The following is a 19,152-nucleotide window of genomic DNA, read 5'->3' on the forward strand; positions in this document are numbered from 1 at the left end:
TTTCAAATGGAAAACAGATAAAGTTGCACACAACTGGCAGACATTTAAGGTTGTATGAGGAAACATAATCTCAAAAGAGTCAACAACAAGGAATGACTTTGTAATATGGATATGTTTTGAGTGCAGCCACATATGAAAAGGCTAAAAGAGATATATTTATATTTCTTTTGTCCAACAGGTAACATTTCCTCACACTGAGCCAAATTGTGCAGCCTCTTAACATAGAGACCCTCCAAATATCTTCCACACCTAAACACACTGAGTCAGAGCAGAGGCTACTGTCAATTTTTCTGGAGTCTCGTTCTGTAACTGTGGAGGGGAGGGAAAACATCTTATACTGTAAGTCAAAGGCACAGACATTCTCTATACAAATGACACTTGATTTTCCAAGCTCTCTGAATTGAGATGAGTTGTATGCTTGGATAAACCTCTACAGTCATCTCTCCTGCTGTGTGATCTGCTTCAGCAGGGGATTTGTAGTCCCTAAACCTTGTTTCTCCAGGACTACAACTGCACACATCACCCCTCATGAACTGAGCATCTGGTCTGGATAAAAAAAGCAGGTCGGACTGCTTTGGTGTGTGTGTGTGTGTGTGTGTGTGTGTGTGTGTGTGTGTGTGTGTGTGTGTGTGTGTGTGTGTGTGTGTGTGTGTGTGTGTGTGTGTGTGTGTGTGTGTGTGTGTGTGAGTCCACACAGCCCAGACATGCTGCCTCATGGCTCAGCATGAGCGGGAACTGCTGCTGCGATGAAGGTTTCACTGACAAATTAAAACAGACATTATCACATGAGGATCTCATTGAGTACTTTCATAATGATACATCATTAAGCCAATTAAAGAGGAAACCTTCAAATGGGATGTGCCACTGATTAGGAGGCATGACAGACTTAAAAACCCAGCAGTTTGTTGTTGTATGACTGTATGACTTGAGCGAATTCTTAAGGCAAGTTCTTAAAGCATGAGTCTTTTTTTGTTCTTAGAATAACCATCTCAGGACTGGAGTTACGTGTATTGAGCCTTTATTCAGTCAGTGAAAAATAAAAAAGAAACATAAAACTAAACCATGTCTTGTAGACAGGTCACAGTCTGTAATTTAGCTTAGCTAGTAGCTTGCATGTTGGCTTGCCTCCCAGAGTCATGCTTTTATTAGCGTCTTTATTAGCAATCTCTCTGAAGTGCCAGGATAGGTAGCTCGCTCAGGCAGCTAGCCAGTTTCATCTCATCTGAGACGAGTGGTCATTAGCAACAGCAGGAGTGTTTTACACACACATGCACACACAGCTTACACACCTTACTGTCTGGGGCATCAAACACCTCTGGGGATATGGTGGGACATGCAGAGTAACATGCATGATTTGGCAACTGTGGTGCACTAAAGAGAAAATCATGTCTCTTTGTACATGCAATTATAAGGATGAATGTATTCGCAAACATAAAACTGCAATAAAGATTTTTATTAAAATACAATAGATGCTTGGTTTAAAGAACACCCTATGGCATACAAATGGTTATAGTGTACACAGCTTTCTAATATGTACTACTGATGCAAACAAGTTTATAATCATTGATGAGTAGGTTACCAGTCAGTAAAAAAACATCATCATTATGTCTCAGTCGTATTTACTTATGTTATAATTTCCTTAAAATTGAGATAATACTACTTTCTTCTCAGCAGAACCTAGAATTCTCTCGCTAACGGGAAACAGTACCCTAGTTGACCCTGACCTCTGACCTTCCAACAGACGGGAAAAAGCAAAAGGACGATTTCCTTTAGGGGTTAATAATGAGTCTAACTGTCAGTTTCCAATGCTTATTAGAAGTCCACCAACAGACAGAGGGTGAGGGTGTCATATTACTGAAAGGACAACTGAGTCAAACCCTGAGGGAGGCCATCTGCTCAGGAAGAGAAACGGTCAGATTTGGTTGTAAATGTGAAATATGTAGTGTTATTTTACAAGGGGGGATTTTCATAATATAAAGAACCTGTTACAGACTTCACACCCATCAGTCACCGCCAGTGTGACATTTTACTTCCAAAATATACGGAAAACAATGGAAACAACTGAAAACATGCCAGTGTCATTGCAACAATAGTGATGTACATCTAAATCAGGACAGAAGGAGAGAACAATGAATGAATGTTCTCATGTGGATGTGCCGCTTTCAATTTATTGTTATTCACAGAATTCTACATGCAAAAGAGCCACACCAACATTCACAATAGCAAAGCAACAGAATAACACCTGTTATTTTCAACTAGCAAAGCAAAGACAACCAAGCTCACCAGTTTCTAATCCAACAACTTTGCTACAAGTGGCACTGAAATTCAGCACAGTCTCTGCAAGTGAAGGCCTGCTGGTTCAGTGAAACTGGCTGAGCACTGCGAGACTCTTTGTCTGCTTACAGAGGCAGCAGTCAGTCAGCACAATTTTCGGCACGCTTTTGTTTATTATTTCATAAGCACAGAGGTTATGCTTGCCAGATGGGACCTCTAAACGAGCCAAGTGAAACACAGAGCACAGGGTGAATCACCAAGCACAGACAACCCGCAGTGGAGATGTCAGGACACACACTGCTCTTTCACAGGCTACAGATGTGAAACACAGAGAGGTCAAAGTGTGTCTTCTAGGATTTGTGTTTGTGAGTGTGGAGGAGGAGGTCCCTGGGATCTAAATGTGGAACAAACATCATTATGTCCTGCTCATTGTGTACTGTAATAGAAACATGATCTCAGTGCTATTGTTGACAAATGGTCAGACTGCAACTCACATCCACACATAATGGTTACGGAGACAAGAGTAAACTTCAGTCAATGAAGAATTGAGTCAGCTCACTCTGTCATTGCTTTTGTTGATGGTGAGCATGCAGGATAGGGTTTCGAGCGGCAAGTTTGAATGTAAAACATAGAGCCTGACCGATATAACGGTTGCATTGGTATTGCCGTATATATGTTGCCCGTTATGCACTGATACGAAAACTCTTGTTAGAGATTATAATGCAGAAAAAGATGTTTAGAATAACTAATAATTCTTAAATTCCCAACGAGTTTACTTTTTCTGTACACTGGTGTCAGTTCAGTTTATATCAGCCAATATCAATCAATATTTTGATATTGGAATTTTTTACTTTCCACCATCAGTATTGGCATTGGCCCGAAAAGTCGGGCTCTAGTAAAGAGAGTGAGAGTCAGAACCCATTTGTTCTGAGGAGTGTGCTGGTCATGGTTTGTAAAGATTCAACAGACCGTGACCATGTAACCCTCTTACACTCTTTAGCACACACCTCACACTAAAGAAAGGAGGGACGATCAGTGCATTGAGAGGGAACTGTGTGTGTGTGTGTGTGTGTGTGTGTGTGTGTGTGTGTGTGTGTGTGTGTGTGTGTGTGTGTGTGTGTGTGTGTGCGTGTGTGTGTGCTTTTGCAAATCCCGCAGTGTTCAAGAGCAACATATGCAGAGCAGACATAAGAGTAAAGGGCTGCTAGAGGGAGTGGCAAGTCTTTGGTCTCACATGTTGAGACAGTGACCATGCTCTCCCCACATCTATACGGCAACAGCTGAGCACAAAATTAGCTCATGTTCCTAATAAAGAGTTCTCTAATAACACAGGATACATACTCTAATTCCACAAAACACACACAGCTGGTGAATCGTACACTGGAGGCAAAATGAAACTGTCTTCTTCTTAACAACCATAGAGGCTTACTTTTCACTTTGAGTGTCCAACGTGATGTGACACCAGATGTGATGTAGCACAGCCTAAGAAATGTACTTACTCACCAAACAGTGCTAAGCTTGAGTCTGAACACTGATAATAACCCGCAGTAGCAAACTGAGTTTCTCTAAAAAGAAGTGGCTGGTTGGCCCATCACAACCAACCAACAGTCCACCCACTGCCCCACTTCTCACAATGTAAATACAGAGGTATGATATGCATGACATACTCTGTCATGAAACCAACAGCCTGCTGTGTATTTACAACCTTGTTTGTATAATTTATCCATTCTCACCTTATAATTCTAGATATTCTGGTTGTGTTTAACAGGCAGCTGGAGGCAGTGTACTGTGTATTATCTCAAGTTATGCATCGCTGTCACACACTACAAATGTCAGTCATGGTAGAAAAGAGCTTTTCATAAAAAACTATATGTAGCCAGTGTTTTTTCACTTATTCAGTTACTTTTATAATCCTAGGCTGATGCATTACCTAACTTTGAACACATGAGGCCTTCAAAATCAATGACCCTGATGTGATTTGAGACATCATACTGCATGTTCTTAATTAGATCAGAGCTGAGCCGCACATAGCTTCTGCTCCGGACTGGTACCTGTGTTGTCACCAGACCAATGTCGCTCTGTGGCTGAGTCATGGGGACCTGCAGCCAGCAAAAGGACCTCGTGGCGCAACGGTAGCGCGTCTGACTCCAGATCAGAAGGTTGCGTGTTCAAATCACGTCGGGGTCATATCTTTACCTCATTTCCTCTCGGGATTAAGAAAGTTATCTATCTAAATATATGGATTGTATGATAAATGGTCTTTTCAGTTATGTATGGTAAGATAGTCGAATTGGAAGTATTCTAACATAATGACCTGCAAAGTTTCCAATGTGACAGGAATTACTGAACTTCTGAATCTTTGTCAGGAAGACACACAGACAAATGGAAAACACAGTGAGAGAGAGAGTAAGTGCAAGTCACTTTCTAAAGGATCACTTGGGCAAACATCCAAAAAGCACAAACAATGAAGCCTGAAACTCTGAGCCACGGAGAGTAACAGTAAAGTCATGCACTCAATAATACATGAGATGTAAACAATAGGAAAGAAATTCGTCTAAAAAAAGACAAAGACAGTCCAGATGTGTGTCTACATTTGGAGGGAGTTGAGCTCTGTGTTTATGTCTTGCCAGACCTTAAACTGACTCCTGCTCTCTAACAACAGCCATTAGCTGGTGATAATAAATGACTGCTTGGACAAGAATTGACAAAGCAAAGTGGAAGCAGGAGCATTGTGCTTTTGAGGTCTATCACATTTTAATATAAGGCTTGAAGTAAGCTCTATTTACAGTAACACATCTCTGGAGGATCTATTTGTGTGTGATTTTTATGATTGCTGGAAGAAGAACCATGCAGGGCACTTCGAGAGGGTCCCCTTTGACGACAACATGGCAAGGAAAGAATAGTAAAAGAAGCAGCAGCAACAGAGCTGCATTTACTAAGTACTATTACAATTAATCTGAAATTCTTGTAAACCTTAAACACATCATTGATTTACGCCTGTCTAATCCTGCCTTGTTCACAGCATGCACACAATATAAAGTAGTATTATCTTAAGGAAATATAACAAAGTAAATATTTGATTTAGTTCTTTATGATGGATGACAGATCAGTACACTGTGTCACGTACACTGCATATATTGTACATACAGTACTGTACAGCCTACTTCAGTCTGATTTCCATTTGTTGTCCTCTGAGCAGGACACATTATGTAATGTGAGAAGCTTTCTGCAGCAGCTAAGTCTGGTGCCTCATACAACACAGGGCTGTCATTATCAGGACAATCACGACCTCTTACTCAGATATTTAAAACTGTCAAACCTGCCTAGTCAATGAAGGAAAGTTAGCACAAACATCACAGAGACAAAAGCATGTGCCATTAGGGGGGAGCGATCTGGCCAAAAAATATAATTAACTATTTAATTGATATTTAATTGATCTATTTAATAAAAGATCATTTTTTTCTCAATGTGTGTTAATGTGGGTTAATGTAGCATGTAACACCTGCTAGTCAATAAGGTAACATGAGGTCTGGGAGCATAAGTGAGAGGATATTTAATAACACAATCTCTACAATTTCAAGATTAATCATGACCTAAAATCGTCAGATCGTCCCCCTACTTGTTGTGCTTAATGAGCAGGTACTATGTTCTAGTCTCATATCAGCACTCAACCTTCCCACTGAGTGATGCTTGATTGCTTCGTAGTTAGGGAAATGTTCATTGACCCTGCACAGGAAACAGATGACATGGGAAAAGCACTTCAGGCTGAAGACATGAAATGTCAGCGGGAAACGTCCGTGTAGGTTAAATGGAGGGAGAGGGGATTAAAAGTGAGGTGAGGAAGGCAGGCAGGAAAGCTGGAGGACAACACAGAGTGAGAGGTAAAGAGAGAAGGTGCAGCACATCACATTGCAATGCAACAGTGTCATATCTGATTTGACATCTGCAGGTTGTATTATGTTTAAACAATGAAACCTCAGCCCTAGAGATGTTAGCAAAAAGGGGAAAAAAAACGCCTCGCTATCTTGTGCATTAACTTCAGTGCACTAAACCAAAGAGAAGCAAACTGTAACCAATGGTACACTCCTTTAAACTCCCTCTAAACACTGTTTGTTTATAGCTTAACTTCTGGGTTTGATTTTCCAACAAACATCATCGAAAGTGATCTCAGAGCACATGGAGACATACAGCTACAACATCTAAGAAGTTGGAAATCAAACATCAAGATGAACATTAAAATGCAATCAAAGTTTAGCAAATAGCAATCTCTCTCCTAGATCTCAGCCAACAAACACACAGGCAGGCGAATGACGACCTGAAGCTTCACTGGGAGAGATAATCACACTTTAAACAGACTGAGGTAACAATTTCTGAAAAAAAAACAGTGCTGTGTTTCAAAAACATTTAGTGATGCAACGGTTACATATCTGACTCCTGATCAAAAGGCTGTACGTTCAAATCATGTGCAGGTCAGTGCAATGGAGTGAAGACCAAAGCTCCACACCAGGCTGTTAACATGACCTCTGTCTTCTATCTGGAAAGGGAACAACCTGCTCATCTCGTACTTCCCCCAGCGTAACCTCTTCTCTGCTTTCTTAGCTGTCTCTATCCATCATTCTGTAATTGGCTTCTGTAATGGCTGTGCTGATGGAATACTCACCTATCAGCACCTCCATTAACAAGCTGCCAAGTGCCAATGGGATTTCTTCTTGATAAAAGCATGACATTATCTAGATGAATTAGTTGAAGGCGGGGGATTTCACCAAGACTTTACACCACATGAAGGCATTGTTATAATCATGTTTACCCGGATTAATGTGCTGCCTAATGCTCTGTTTTTATTTTGGAACCACACTTTGTTTCCTGTTTAACAGAATTGCCATTTGCCACTTTTTCCATCTTTATACAAGCATGCTTGTCTGCTTATTTTTCTTGAGCATTTATTATGTAAAGTACACACACATAGCCCTCGTAAAAACTATTCAGTGTTCTCCTTAAGTGCTGACTACTGTTGTATGTTAATGAATAGGCTTCCATTTACTTTGCAAACATTACACTGTGCATTTAAATCTTTCATTAATCCAGAAAAAGGTTTACTGAGTATATGCACTCTGTTTAAGCACACAGTACGCCATAGTACTCTACATTTTCTACAGAAATCCATCATGGATCATACCCTGTGTAACACACAGATTAACATTTCTGATGATAAATGATTCACATGTGTTTGGTAAGATTAGATCTGTGCTATCCAAGCAAATTTATCATAATTCTGATGTCATTTTGTCATACTTTTTACATGAGGATCTCAGTAAATCTGGTTTGGAGAGGTTTGACACAAAGGGGCCAACATGACAAAGCTACTGAATTCAATCCAGTTTTACTTCAAGTCCTGGTTTGACATGTTAGGAAGTGCAACTTGACACACATCATCAAGTCAGCTCAAATTTATTGAGACCATTTCGAATTATGGGATAATTATCTAAGTTACAACATTTTGTTCCTGAATCATGACAAAATATGAGACTAATTGGAAAAAGAGCAGTTTTTGCTATCTTCCTCTGTGTCTTGGTGTGTCCCTTGTGTCAGACTCTGAGTGCAGAGTTAGGAAGAAACACACATGGCCACTTAGCTTCTCGGCTGCTTTTCTGTTCACTGTCTTGAAGCTTGGCAGCATGAACAGCATTCAAAGCCAAAGGCTGAGCTCACACACACTGTCAGCAGCCTGCTAGTGCAGGAGTGCAGACGTGTAATTGTTTTCTTTATGTTACTGAAATAGACTTCCTGCATTAATGTCACTATTATGGACTAATCAGTCTAATTGTGACTTAATGCCTGGACACAGTTATAATACAGTCAGCTCATGGAGTCTGAGATTATTCAGTTTGAGGGAAACTGATCCCCTATTCCCTCTGTGCAGACAAAAAACTGGAGTTATCATTTGTCTCCAGCATGAACAGCAACACATTTTTTTCTGTCAACACCTAGAGACAAGTCTCCTCTTCAGACCTGCCGAATATAAACACATAAATCACTGTCTCTGAGTCTGTCTATCATTCAGGAAATCACTTGGTTTTGTTCCCCATCAGTCCACTTCCCCTCGAAAACTCTGTCAAGCGTCAAAAAGAGGGAAATCCCTAACCTCAAAAACAGAACGTGTCTTCCTTGTGTTTCTACCTTGTAATTTTCCGATTTCTCCCATGTTGCCCTTCTAATAGCAACTGAGTCTTCCAAACATAATAACATTATATTTAACTCTTAGGGTACACCCACAACTAATGAAGTGCCTGTGAAGAGAGAAACAGTGCCGTTTAAGCGGTGAACTAAAAAAGAGGGTTTGCATGTGAAATGCTCACTATGGTATGGCGAAGCCCAGAAATACAGTAGCCTGTTCACATGGGTTTGATCATCTCTCCACAAGAACACCAGCTGGAAAATATAAAGCTTAAAAAGTGGATAATATTGAGTATGTCATATCTCCTACTGTTACTACTACTACTACTACTACTACTTTCTCCCGTCTGCTTCAGGTCTAACCATGCAACCTGTAAAACCTTGGAATGTATTGACCGACTCTTCTCTCATGTTTCAACAGGATCCACCATCACGCTCTTTGCTTTTATCTCCAAATTTCTTTTCAAAATGTCTCTGATGTGTTGTCAACATAACATTCTAAATGTATAATCGCATAATGAGTGTAAATTGGTGGGTGGGGAAATAATAAAAGCATCAAGTGAGACTGTGTACAATATCAGCTCTCAATAGATGGGACTTTCTGACTGAGCCACATGAAAAAAAGATTTGAAATATATGAGCAGGAAAGAGAGGAGAAAACAAAATACAGGAGGAGGTGTGGGAGGGTGTAAAGGAAGACAGAAGAAAAGAAAAGGGGTGGGGATAAAAAGGGGAAGACGACAAGTGGAGGTGAAGACAGGGGAAGGCGGTTGAGAGAGAATAAAAACGATGTTGAGAGAAAGCACCAGAGGCTGCGCTGGAAGGTTAAATCTAATGAGTGCAGTGTTTATAGAAGAGTGAATTAGGGACACAATTACACCAAGGAGAGTAGAAATTTACACACTTACACACACACACACACACACACACACACACGTGAATGCACACACACACACCCATTCTAGGTAATTTTAGGACCTGCTGATGCTTAACACAAGACTGTTACACAAAGCAACCTCAATACATCTCATTCCCTTTGGCCGTGCATGAAGACAGGCTGCCGCAAAGCTGAAAATGACCTGCAGGGTCGTTGCAAAAGCAGTTCAGAGCTCCGAGAGTAGAAAACACGGACACTTCCATAAGAACCATGAATTTACTTACTGAGTACTGAGTAATACCACCCTTCATCATCACACAAGTGTTGTTACTCCAATGTATTTTACTCCATATTTGGCTTGTTTTGCTTATGTCTCCCTGTTACTTGTTACGATGTGCCATGACCCGACACAAACACACTTCAGTCCAACCCACAGCATTGCAACAGTAATCAACAAATGCAACAGCGCCAGTGAGGGCCCCAGCCAGCTGCCAGTGTGCCAACTTTGCTGTGATTCAGAGCGAGATACAAGGTGATGTAAGTGGCATTGTATCTGTTCGACTGCCTACTGCTGCTCAATCACCCTCCCCCCCGCCCAGCACTTTCACTGAGACTGCTCTCATTAAAGTCGGTGAGTAATGGAGGCGAGCCCCATCAATCTCTCTTTAGGACCACCAGAGTTGAAGGCTTGGTGTGAGAGGAGAGCCACTGGAGAGGGAAAATTGATAATGTATATCCTTTACCCAGGGGTGGAGAAGGCGGGGTAGAAATCATGGAGTCCTGTTTGTGAAGATGAAGAGGTGCAGACCTGTAAACAGCGCTGAGTTGATCCAGATACTTTAAAGCAGAGGGAGTTCATGTGGGCTGCTGTGTGTTTACTTCTGAGCTAGAATGTACTGCCAGACACAAACCAAAGCATGCAGTGCATTTTTCTATCGATTTCTGGCCAATGCAGAAACCAAACACCTACCATTTGGAGAACCTGTTCTGTTACCAAAGGACAAAACAATGTGCTTTTCATGCTATGTTAATGCACAGCTTTGCACTGTCAGATAGGGACAAAGCAGGACCCTGTGGTGCAATGGTAGAGCGTCTGACTTTCCACCAAGACAGGTCATTACATTGCATCTTAAGACACTGGTTCCTGAAACAAAGCTGATGATTGCACAGGAATGATGTAGTATTGCTAAAGAAGATCCAAATGGGATTGCTGACAATCTGACTGCCAAAAAGATCTATGGGTGTTAAAAGCCTTTCTGCTCCTTGACTACAAAGTTGAGCTTAAGATGGTAGTTTCATTGTGTTTAGTTCTGGCAAATAATGAATGTCTAAGGAAGAAATTTGGCCCAGGATCAACTGAGCGAGTTTTCTTGGGAATACTGCAGGCAACAGACTATAAGAGGTGATGAAAGTGCCTTAGGCCCTTTGCAAAGAAGAGGGTTGGTGGGAAATCTATTTGGTTAATAGACAGCAGACCTGTTGAAGCTGACAGTCAAAAACCGGCTCAACCAGATCTTTCTCCTAAACCTGACAACACATACACAGACACACACGTACGCACCCACACACCCAAGCACTTTCTCCATTAACACATGCCAAAGCAAAAACAAACATTAATCTGTAAAGAAGTTGTAGTGCCTGAGAGATGCACTGTACAGGGAGGATGTTTACATAGCCATGCTTTGTAGAAGTGTTCAAAATAATTAGTACACAAGTAAATGTACAAACAAACACCTCACAGGTCTTTGTCCTGTCAGAGGTACACTTGTCAGCAGACTGTGTGGTGTAATGTGATCTAAGACACCTAACACCCACTGCCAGTCAGCCTTCTGCAGAGAAAATCTACAGGGCTCTGACAGTCCCAGTCACTTTCTTCACAATAACAAAGATGCCAAAAAGAAACCCAGTGAAACCTCCAGTAAAGAGTCTGTACAGAAATAAACACATACTGCCTTTAGTAAATGTCTTTATTTACTTTACAGTAAAAACTGTACAGCTACAACCAGTGTTTGCCCAAAAAAATGCTCACAGTAAGTTCTGCATGTTTTCATGAATAAATGCTATACCCGGAAGGCCTAGACCACTTTCCAACGCAAAACGAGGATGGACAAAAAAATCAACATCGTCTTGTGGTTTGTTTTCGGGGGAGAAGATGAATGAGAAAAATGATCTGGGCTTTATTAAATCAACTAGAATTTGGAAAATCCAGACTCTAATGAACACTATAAAGGTAGATTAACTTAGCTAACTTAACATAAATTAACTAAGTTAACAACAATAAATAAACCTTTTCAACTAGTTTACATATTAACCAAGTGCAGCAAAAACTCTTTAAAAAGTTGGATGTTTGGGAATGCGACGTTTGTAATTTGCACGCTGCCCCTGAATGCACCATGTAGATCACCAACAGCTGTTTACAGCAGGACATGATGTCCAAAAAAACCTGAGTTTCAGATACGAGAGAGGGGTTCAATTTGAGCAGTTTTTGACCTTTTGAAGTCAGGAATGACTAATTACAATTTTTTAACACACCATTGTAAGTCAGGTTAAAAGTGAAAAGTAGGGGAGTGAATCTTTGGCAATCTCACGATTCGATCTGATTCAATTTGATTTGATTCTATAGTGTCCAACTTGATTCAGAATCAATTTTCAATTCTTACTGATTCTCATTTCGAAATCAACTGAATGAATTCAATCAATTGAGCGATTGAATGAACAGAAAAGGGGTCACTGTATTCAGTCTTTTGCTCCAGCAGACTGTGTGCCAAAACATTCACTGGAAATTTAGATAAACAATCTGCAGCCTTTTCATTTAAAAAAACTAACAGTATTAATTTATGAATTAATCAATTCATTTGATGTGGATACCAAATTAAGGGGGTGTGTTTAGCTGTGTTATTAACATTAGAAGTTCACAAGTGAGAGCAGCCTCTCTGCTGCACCTTTAGCTCTAGGGCGTCCATTGTTGTACAAGACACTGAGCAGGTGCAGAGTTTTTTGAGGTAAAACAGTTATTTTTCTTCCCCACAACATTTAACTAAGTTGTTTAATACTGCTCTGCTCCGTTAATTTTAGTCTCACAAACATGTGGCCTACTTCATATTCGTCTTGCAAAGGTAATTATAAATGAACTGCCGATGCCTTTTTTAAAGATGAACTTCAAGTTAACTTAAGCGTTACAATGTCCGGGTCCTGCACCACCCTCGCAGTTCAGCTCTGCCAGCTCTCTTTTATTCTGCCAGTACAAAATACAATCCATCCAGTGTACCAACAATCAGAACTTTAATATAATGCAGTAGGTGGCTTTCAGGGGAAGACCTAGAACCACCTAAAGAAGAAGTAACGAACAAGAGATTAGGGCTGATGGGCTGTCATGTCAGCAAATGGATCAAAAGGCACAAAAGCAGAGAGGATTGAGGGCTTTTGTCGATGCCCTATGTTCCTCATACCTCTTTCACACTGGCCAAAAAACCTACTTACACCCACTCACATCTGGCTTTTGTGTGTAATGTAAGCGTAAATAATTAGGATTTACTCCTTGGTTACTTAACCCTATAGTAGTCACAGGTGAACAAGCTAATTCACTCTACCCTCCTGCGCGAGGTTATGATGTGCGTTGAAGTTCAGGCTGGTGGATTGTTAATCTCATGCATGTGTTGCATGTGCAACTCTCTCAACAGAGATCAGAATGAACTGAGATGTCTCACTCCTCAGCAATTTCCGTAATCAGTTCTGGAAAAAAACAATATGTATAATTCAGCATATTATTGATTAAGATGTTTTCAAACAAGTGTAATGTCTTCTGAATGTATTCTGATGAAGTATATGACCTGCTGCTTCAAATGTTCCCTGTTTTTCTGGTGCATTTGTGATGACGAACACAAGGGAAAACAAAAACAAAAGGCAAACTCGTCCACTGGCTATGTGAAAGGAGTTAACTGTCGATTATTAGCGGGTTTACCCGCATTTAAAAAATCTGTGTATACACACCATTTTCAGTGTAAAAGGGGTATTAGGGAATACAAAGTCCCAATTAAGTAAGTATATAGGTGCATTTCAATTCCTTCATCCAAAGGCTGCAAAATCCACAGCTATCATTTCTGCTGGCCATCTTTTAGGCACATGTTTTGGAGATGTGAGGATCTGTTTGCAGGAAGCAGATGCTATTTGCAGGCTGTCTCCAACCCTCAGGCATTACTGATCCCTAATCATAGGGTGTGAGATGGCTGGCCTGTCAGTGGCAACTCAGCATCCTAACAGCCTCAGAAAACAGAAGAGCGGAAACCCATCTGTTATCAATGTTCTGAAGGTCTTACCCAGCAGCAACAGGAAACCCGACCATGATTCCTCATGACATCTTCAAGTCAGCCTGAGGTGTCTCTCAATAGTTTTTGGGTAGGGTATATGATAGCATATACTGAGCTGGCTAACTTTCTTTTCTTAACTTATTGTTACTGTAAGACTATGGGTCGATGTCGTCAGCAATGTCTTCGTCATGCAAATAGATTCAGGTTTTTAAATACTGAAACAACTGGTTGAGATTTCTTAGACTGCAGCATGTTTTCTTGGTCTGAGGGTAATGGTTGTAACCAAAGTGTAAAATATGAGCTCAAAGCTAATTTAGAAAAGTCATTATTAGGGAAAAATATGTTTTAATGACTCCTGACCACACAGCATGGTCAGGACAAACTCATGAATGCTCTGTGACCAACAATGATTTCGCATTTAAATAGTTCCCATGTCTTTCAGCCGCACTTCCTTAGTCTGTACTGAATAACCCCATTTCATGGTCCAAGCAACAACTAATCACAGCGCAACATGTTCTGTGACCAGAAAAAAAATGTCTGGGCAGGAAACTACTCTGCACAGATTAATCAGCAACTTTACATATTCATCAGTGAACTTCTCCCAGCAAAATCTCTATGTTGGCCATCCAAACCAGATGAGCTGAATGTACTATTCATTTGCTGAAACACAGCGTCATTCTAAATTGAAAGTGGAAATGCGTAGAGTAATCCAGTCTAGCCACGAGCTCAAAGCTTAGTGCTTTAAGATGAGCTTGTCGCAGCTGCATGTTTTCAAACACAAACTTGCTATCTTCTGCACTGGTCCACCAGCAGCACCTTTGTTTCTATCAGCCTGTTTACACTAAATGCACAAAAAAGCAGGGGGAATGCCAGCAATAATAGCCCATACCTTTTATGATAAAAACAAGTCAGGATAATTGGATTCTTTGAAAGAATTTGCCCGAGGGGGAGAAGAGGCAGACATATCTGATGAAAATGTTTTCACTGTCTTAGAGGCAAACATAGATGCCGATAAAACCAGCAGGCCACAAAATCAACAACACAAACATACCATTCATCATGCTATTGCTATTCTAGGAGCATGTCAATTCAAATCAAAGGCATCTCGGTCATCACGACAAAAAGACTGAGTCATCTTTGAATCATTTTTCTCATGAAGAACTTGTAGCCTTGGGCTGCAATCGCATAATTGTCCTTGTCGAGGAGCAATGCAGAACTGGTGCACATATTCAAAAGGCCACGCACAATGAAGCTACAGCCAAGGTCCAACAGCCGTGCACAGTGTTACAGTAATAACAGCAGCAGAAATCTCAGACGAGAGACTCAAACGATAAATAAGCCGTAAATCTCTAGTGTGAATGAGGGATTTTAGCAGGAGGTCCAGAGCAAGATCACATCAATCTCATTCATACTTGATAGGACTGCTTAATGTGAACACATCCGGAAAAAAAGCTCATTCAAGGCCTCAACCAAGAGTGATAATAGTACAAATCTAAAAGATCATTCATCAGAGTTAAGCCACACTGAACTGCTGACTACTTTAGTATATTTCCACAACAGAAACTCTTGAGTCAGTGCCCCTGAGAAGAGAAAAGGCTGAATTCCCAGCAAGGGAATTCCTAACTTTGACTTTAGATACTTTAAGCTCCAGAGCACAAAACTTGCCAAAACCTTTTTCCCTTGCATTCATTAACTTCACAAAGAAAGGAATCCACTTTAGAACAGTGGCAAACTTCTTCCTATCACTCTGTGCATATTGCACCGCTTAATTCAAAATAAATCTGTCCAAATGACTGCGATATCCCACAGTCTTGCCAACGCCTAAGCCCTTCTAACATCAAGGATTTATCTTTCCCCTGTAGCCCTGAGCATGCCATTTTTCATTTCCCAGATCTGTCTGGGTGGACAGATGTTTGGAAAAAACCCACACAAACAGATCCACAGAAACGTCATCTCACTGTACGAGCAGTGACACGTAAGTTATTTTTCAAAGAAATTCTATGAGTAATAGTGAGTGAACACATTTTCAGTGCTGCAATCGCAGGTGAATAATCATGTCAATGTGACATCCTTTTTCAGATGCTGATGGACAGGTGTTTTTTCAGTAAAACCAGTTTGTTTGCTTGCAGATGCATTTGCAGCGTATGCAAAACAATGGAAAGTGAAGGAAGATCACATAACACAGGGAGGAGAGATTATTCAGTAATTTGGCAAAGGAAATGAAAAAGTGCCCTCAGCTCGACGGAACAACAAGGATTTAATTTGACAACATAATAGATTCCAGACCTGTAGGGAACCTGTTTGTGGCTGATCAATAGATTTGGGGTTCCACAGACACAACTCACCTCTTTTTGGCACGAGGCTTTTCAGAGTATCGGTGAGTTAATCAGGCTAAACTGCATCCAGGGAACTGCTGTACCAACAGCATGAAAATTAAGCTCATTCTGATAGGGAATACTGAATGAATAATGAATGCTGAAAAGTCCTGAAGCCAAACCCAGTTTAGGGTGAAAATTGGGGTTGAAAAACATCTTGGAGAAAGATGCGTTACCTCCTTTACTTAAACTGGCAATAGTCAACTTTTTTTGCTTTTATCATTCTGAAGTAAATACTGATTGCACATTGTAATGCTGGAGCAAATTACACCATCTTGTATATAATAGTTCTCTATAAGCTTCACTTTCACTGTGTTGTTCAGTCTGCCACCGGGCTGGATTATTCCAAAAAAATGAAGGTTGCATTATGGCACAAAGGAAGTGCATCTGCTATAGCGCAACCATAACAGGAAGACGCATTGTTTTCCCCAGTCACTTTATCCCCAACGGTGGAACGAGTGGAATAAGTGTGGAAACTGTACACTGCAAAAATAATAACCCCAGCTGATGGAGAAGGCAAAAAGGGCGAAGAGGGAGAGTGATAGAAACCCCCAACCACCAAACTAAAAACGGTTTAAAACCGGCACTCTATCTACCAGATCGGTAAGTAACAAAACCTGCCTAGTTAATATCATCACACTGAAATCACACCATTCCTGGGTCAATTTGGGATTCTTACATTTGTTCTTTGCTTTGGACAGTAGCCAGGTTGCTAGTGGTAGCCATGATGCTTACGCTGTCTTTGCAACAGCGGCGCCAAAAGTGAAATATCACATGGTAACACTACGAGGGAGGAAAATTGAAATGTTGTCTATTTCTACTTTAAGCTTTTAAGTGTCAGGTCACGATGTAGTCGCTGCTATGGTCAGATCACTAATTCGTAAATATACTGCTAGTATAGAAGTAGTTAGTATAGCAGTAAACTTATTAGAATACTTATATAGTATTAATATACTATACAGGTATAGTACTGATACCAAATTATTATGCCACAAAGATGCTGAATTACCAATAAATTCAAGCTTACTTAATAATTCAAGATCATGTTGCATGTAGGTTGACTGATGTTTGATAAAAGCTTATTTGCAGCCACTGACTACAGACAACCATGTTTATTTACTTTATCCATTGAAAGAAAGACTGTGTGTCTGCATTGTGCTCGAGGGTTGAAAGACCCAGAGTGCATTAGTGGGATCAAAAGCCAATGACAGACATGGCCACAGGACCACTTTGATGTTGCATGAATCTTTTTCCAATGTTTTACATGGCTCAATCAAGTCAGTCTAATCCTTCCAAACAAATAAATAATAAAACTCTATATAAATCATATTGCAATTATTTGTTCCCTCCAATTTTCCCACTCAGTGTGTACAAAGACTGTCACTCTGCCAGACAGTGTTTGTTTTTACAAACATATGCCCTGCTTGAAAGTTATTGAGCAAGCACCGAACCCCAAAGGATAACTCTTTAGCATCATCTTAGCATTTAGCGTCACGTAGGCTACGTTCACTGACGCTACATAAATCTACCAACACTCCTTTTACTGCTGCTACTACCACTCAAAGACTGGTGAAGAACACCTAACAAGTTAAAAGACAGATATTTCTTTTTACAATAGTTGGTGAAGAACAAGAGAATAAAAAATAATGGAATTACATTTGTCAGTTGGCTGGGAAACAAAAGCTCCGAATGTAGTATGCTAGCGTTTCTCCATATCTGGTGGATGTGGAATAGACACTTGTTTGCTAACATGTTAGCTATAGCAACTCAATAAAATGATAAAATGTCATGGCTATTTACCTGTCAGCTCATTTTGTTATCCTGCGCCCTTGTGGCAAAAGGAAAAAAAACAAAACTCTTTAGCATCATCTTAGCATATAGCATCACATAGGCTACATTCAGTGAGGCTACACAAATCTGCCCACACTCCTTTTACTGCTGCTGCTGCTACTACTCAAAGACTTAACACCAGCGCAAATTATTAGCTGGTGAAGAACACCTAACAAGTTAAGAGCCAGCTATTTTTTACAAAAGTTGGTGAAGAACAAGAGAACAAAAAACAGCGGACTTACATTTGTCAGTTGGCTGGGAAACAAAAGCTCCAAATGTATGCTACCGTTGCTCCATATCTGGTGGATGCGTAATACGCACTTGTTTGCTAACACGTTAGCCATAGCAACCCTATAAAGGTATAAAATATCAAGGCTATTAACCTGTCAGCTCATATTGTTAGCCTGCACCCATGTGGCCACAAAAAATTAAAACTATGTTGCTCTTTTTTTATGATGAACATGACATGCCATAGCAGGATACACACAGGTGTAATTAATTAAGGGCTGCGTTCCACTTAGGTGGCTGGGCCTGGTATTGTGAATGCTGGCTGACTGATATGATACACATATTGCACCAGACCCATCGCTAAGGTTATCAGCATCCATTTTACATTTCATATGATGCATATATGGTGTCACAGTCATTTGGACAGATGGAGCCACGGCTATAATAAGCATGAACGGTTGAATAATAGTGTAGAGAGCAGCAACAAAGACACACTGTACATGTGTCCCTGTCTGAGCGTAACAAACTAAAAAACCCTTGCATAAGAAATGTGTTCAGGTGTTCCCTCTGAAACACAATCATTCAGAGATCTTGTTCTTAATTCTTTGACAAACACCCGGTGCCTGTGTACTTCAGTTACCGAATGCTCTGTAACTGCAATCACAGCCACAGGAATAAGCTGTTGACAAAACAGCGGATCACACCCAAGAGGGCCTGGCGTGGCCGGCATGTCGAAACACCACAAACCACATAGTTGGCCTCTGCTACGACTTGCTCGCATTTGGATCCAGCTGGAGGCAGGAATCGTCATATCACGGGAGGCATGGCATAGGAAAAACAAGAGGAACAACTCACTTCAGAAGGCTCAAAACAAAACTCAGAAACAACAGGAAATGTCATTGGAATTGGTCTCATCCAAGTCACTGCATTGACCAAATTAAAAAATACACACTGACGCTACGACTGTCAAGACCACTTGGCTTCCCTTGACTCTGTGGTCAGCTTTAACTTCACTCCTTCCATCAGTCAGCGAAACAGCCAGTCAAGCAGATCACGTGAACCATCAACCAATGTCCTACAGCTCTGA

General features: G+C 40.6%; 1 protein-coding gene and 1 non-coding gene across 2 annotated transcripts in view; one reads left to right on the forward strand and one right to left on the reverse strand.

Annotated features, from left to right (window-relative positions):
- LOC141014502 (partitioning defective 3 homolog) overlaps positions 1-19,152 on the reverse strand; it is a 357,805-nt gene that overhangs the window by 325,368 nt on the left and 13,285 nt on the right. The gene's annotated exons all lie outside the window — the stretch shown is intronic.
- Positions 4,390-4,461, forward strand: trnaw-cca (transfer RNA tryptophan (anticodon CCA)). The gene has a single exon. It is a non-coding gene; the product is annotated as a tRNA-Trp (tRNA).

The sequence above is a fragment of the Pagrus major genome, chromosome 19 (assembly GCF_040436345.1).
Source record: "Pagrus major chromosome 19, Pma_NU_1.0".
Lineage (NCBI taxonomy): Eukaryota > Metazoa > Chordata > Actinopteri > Spariformes > Sparidae > Pagrus > Pagrus major.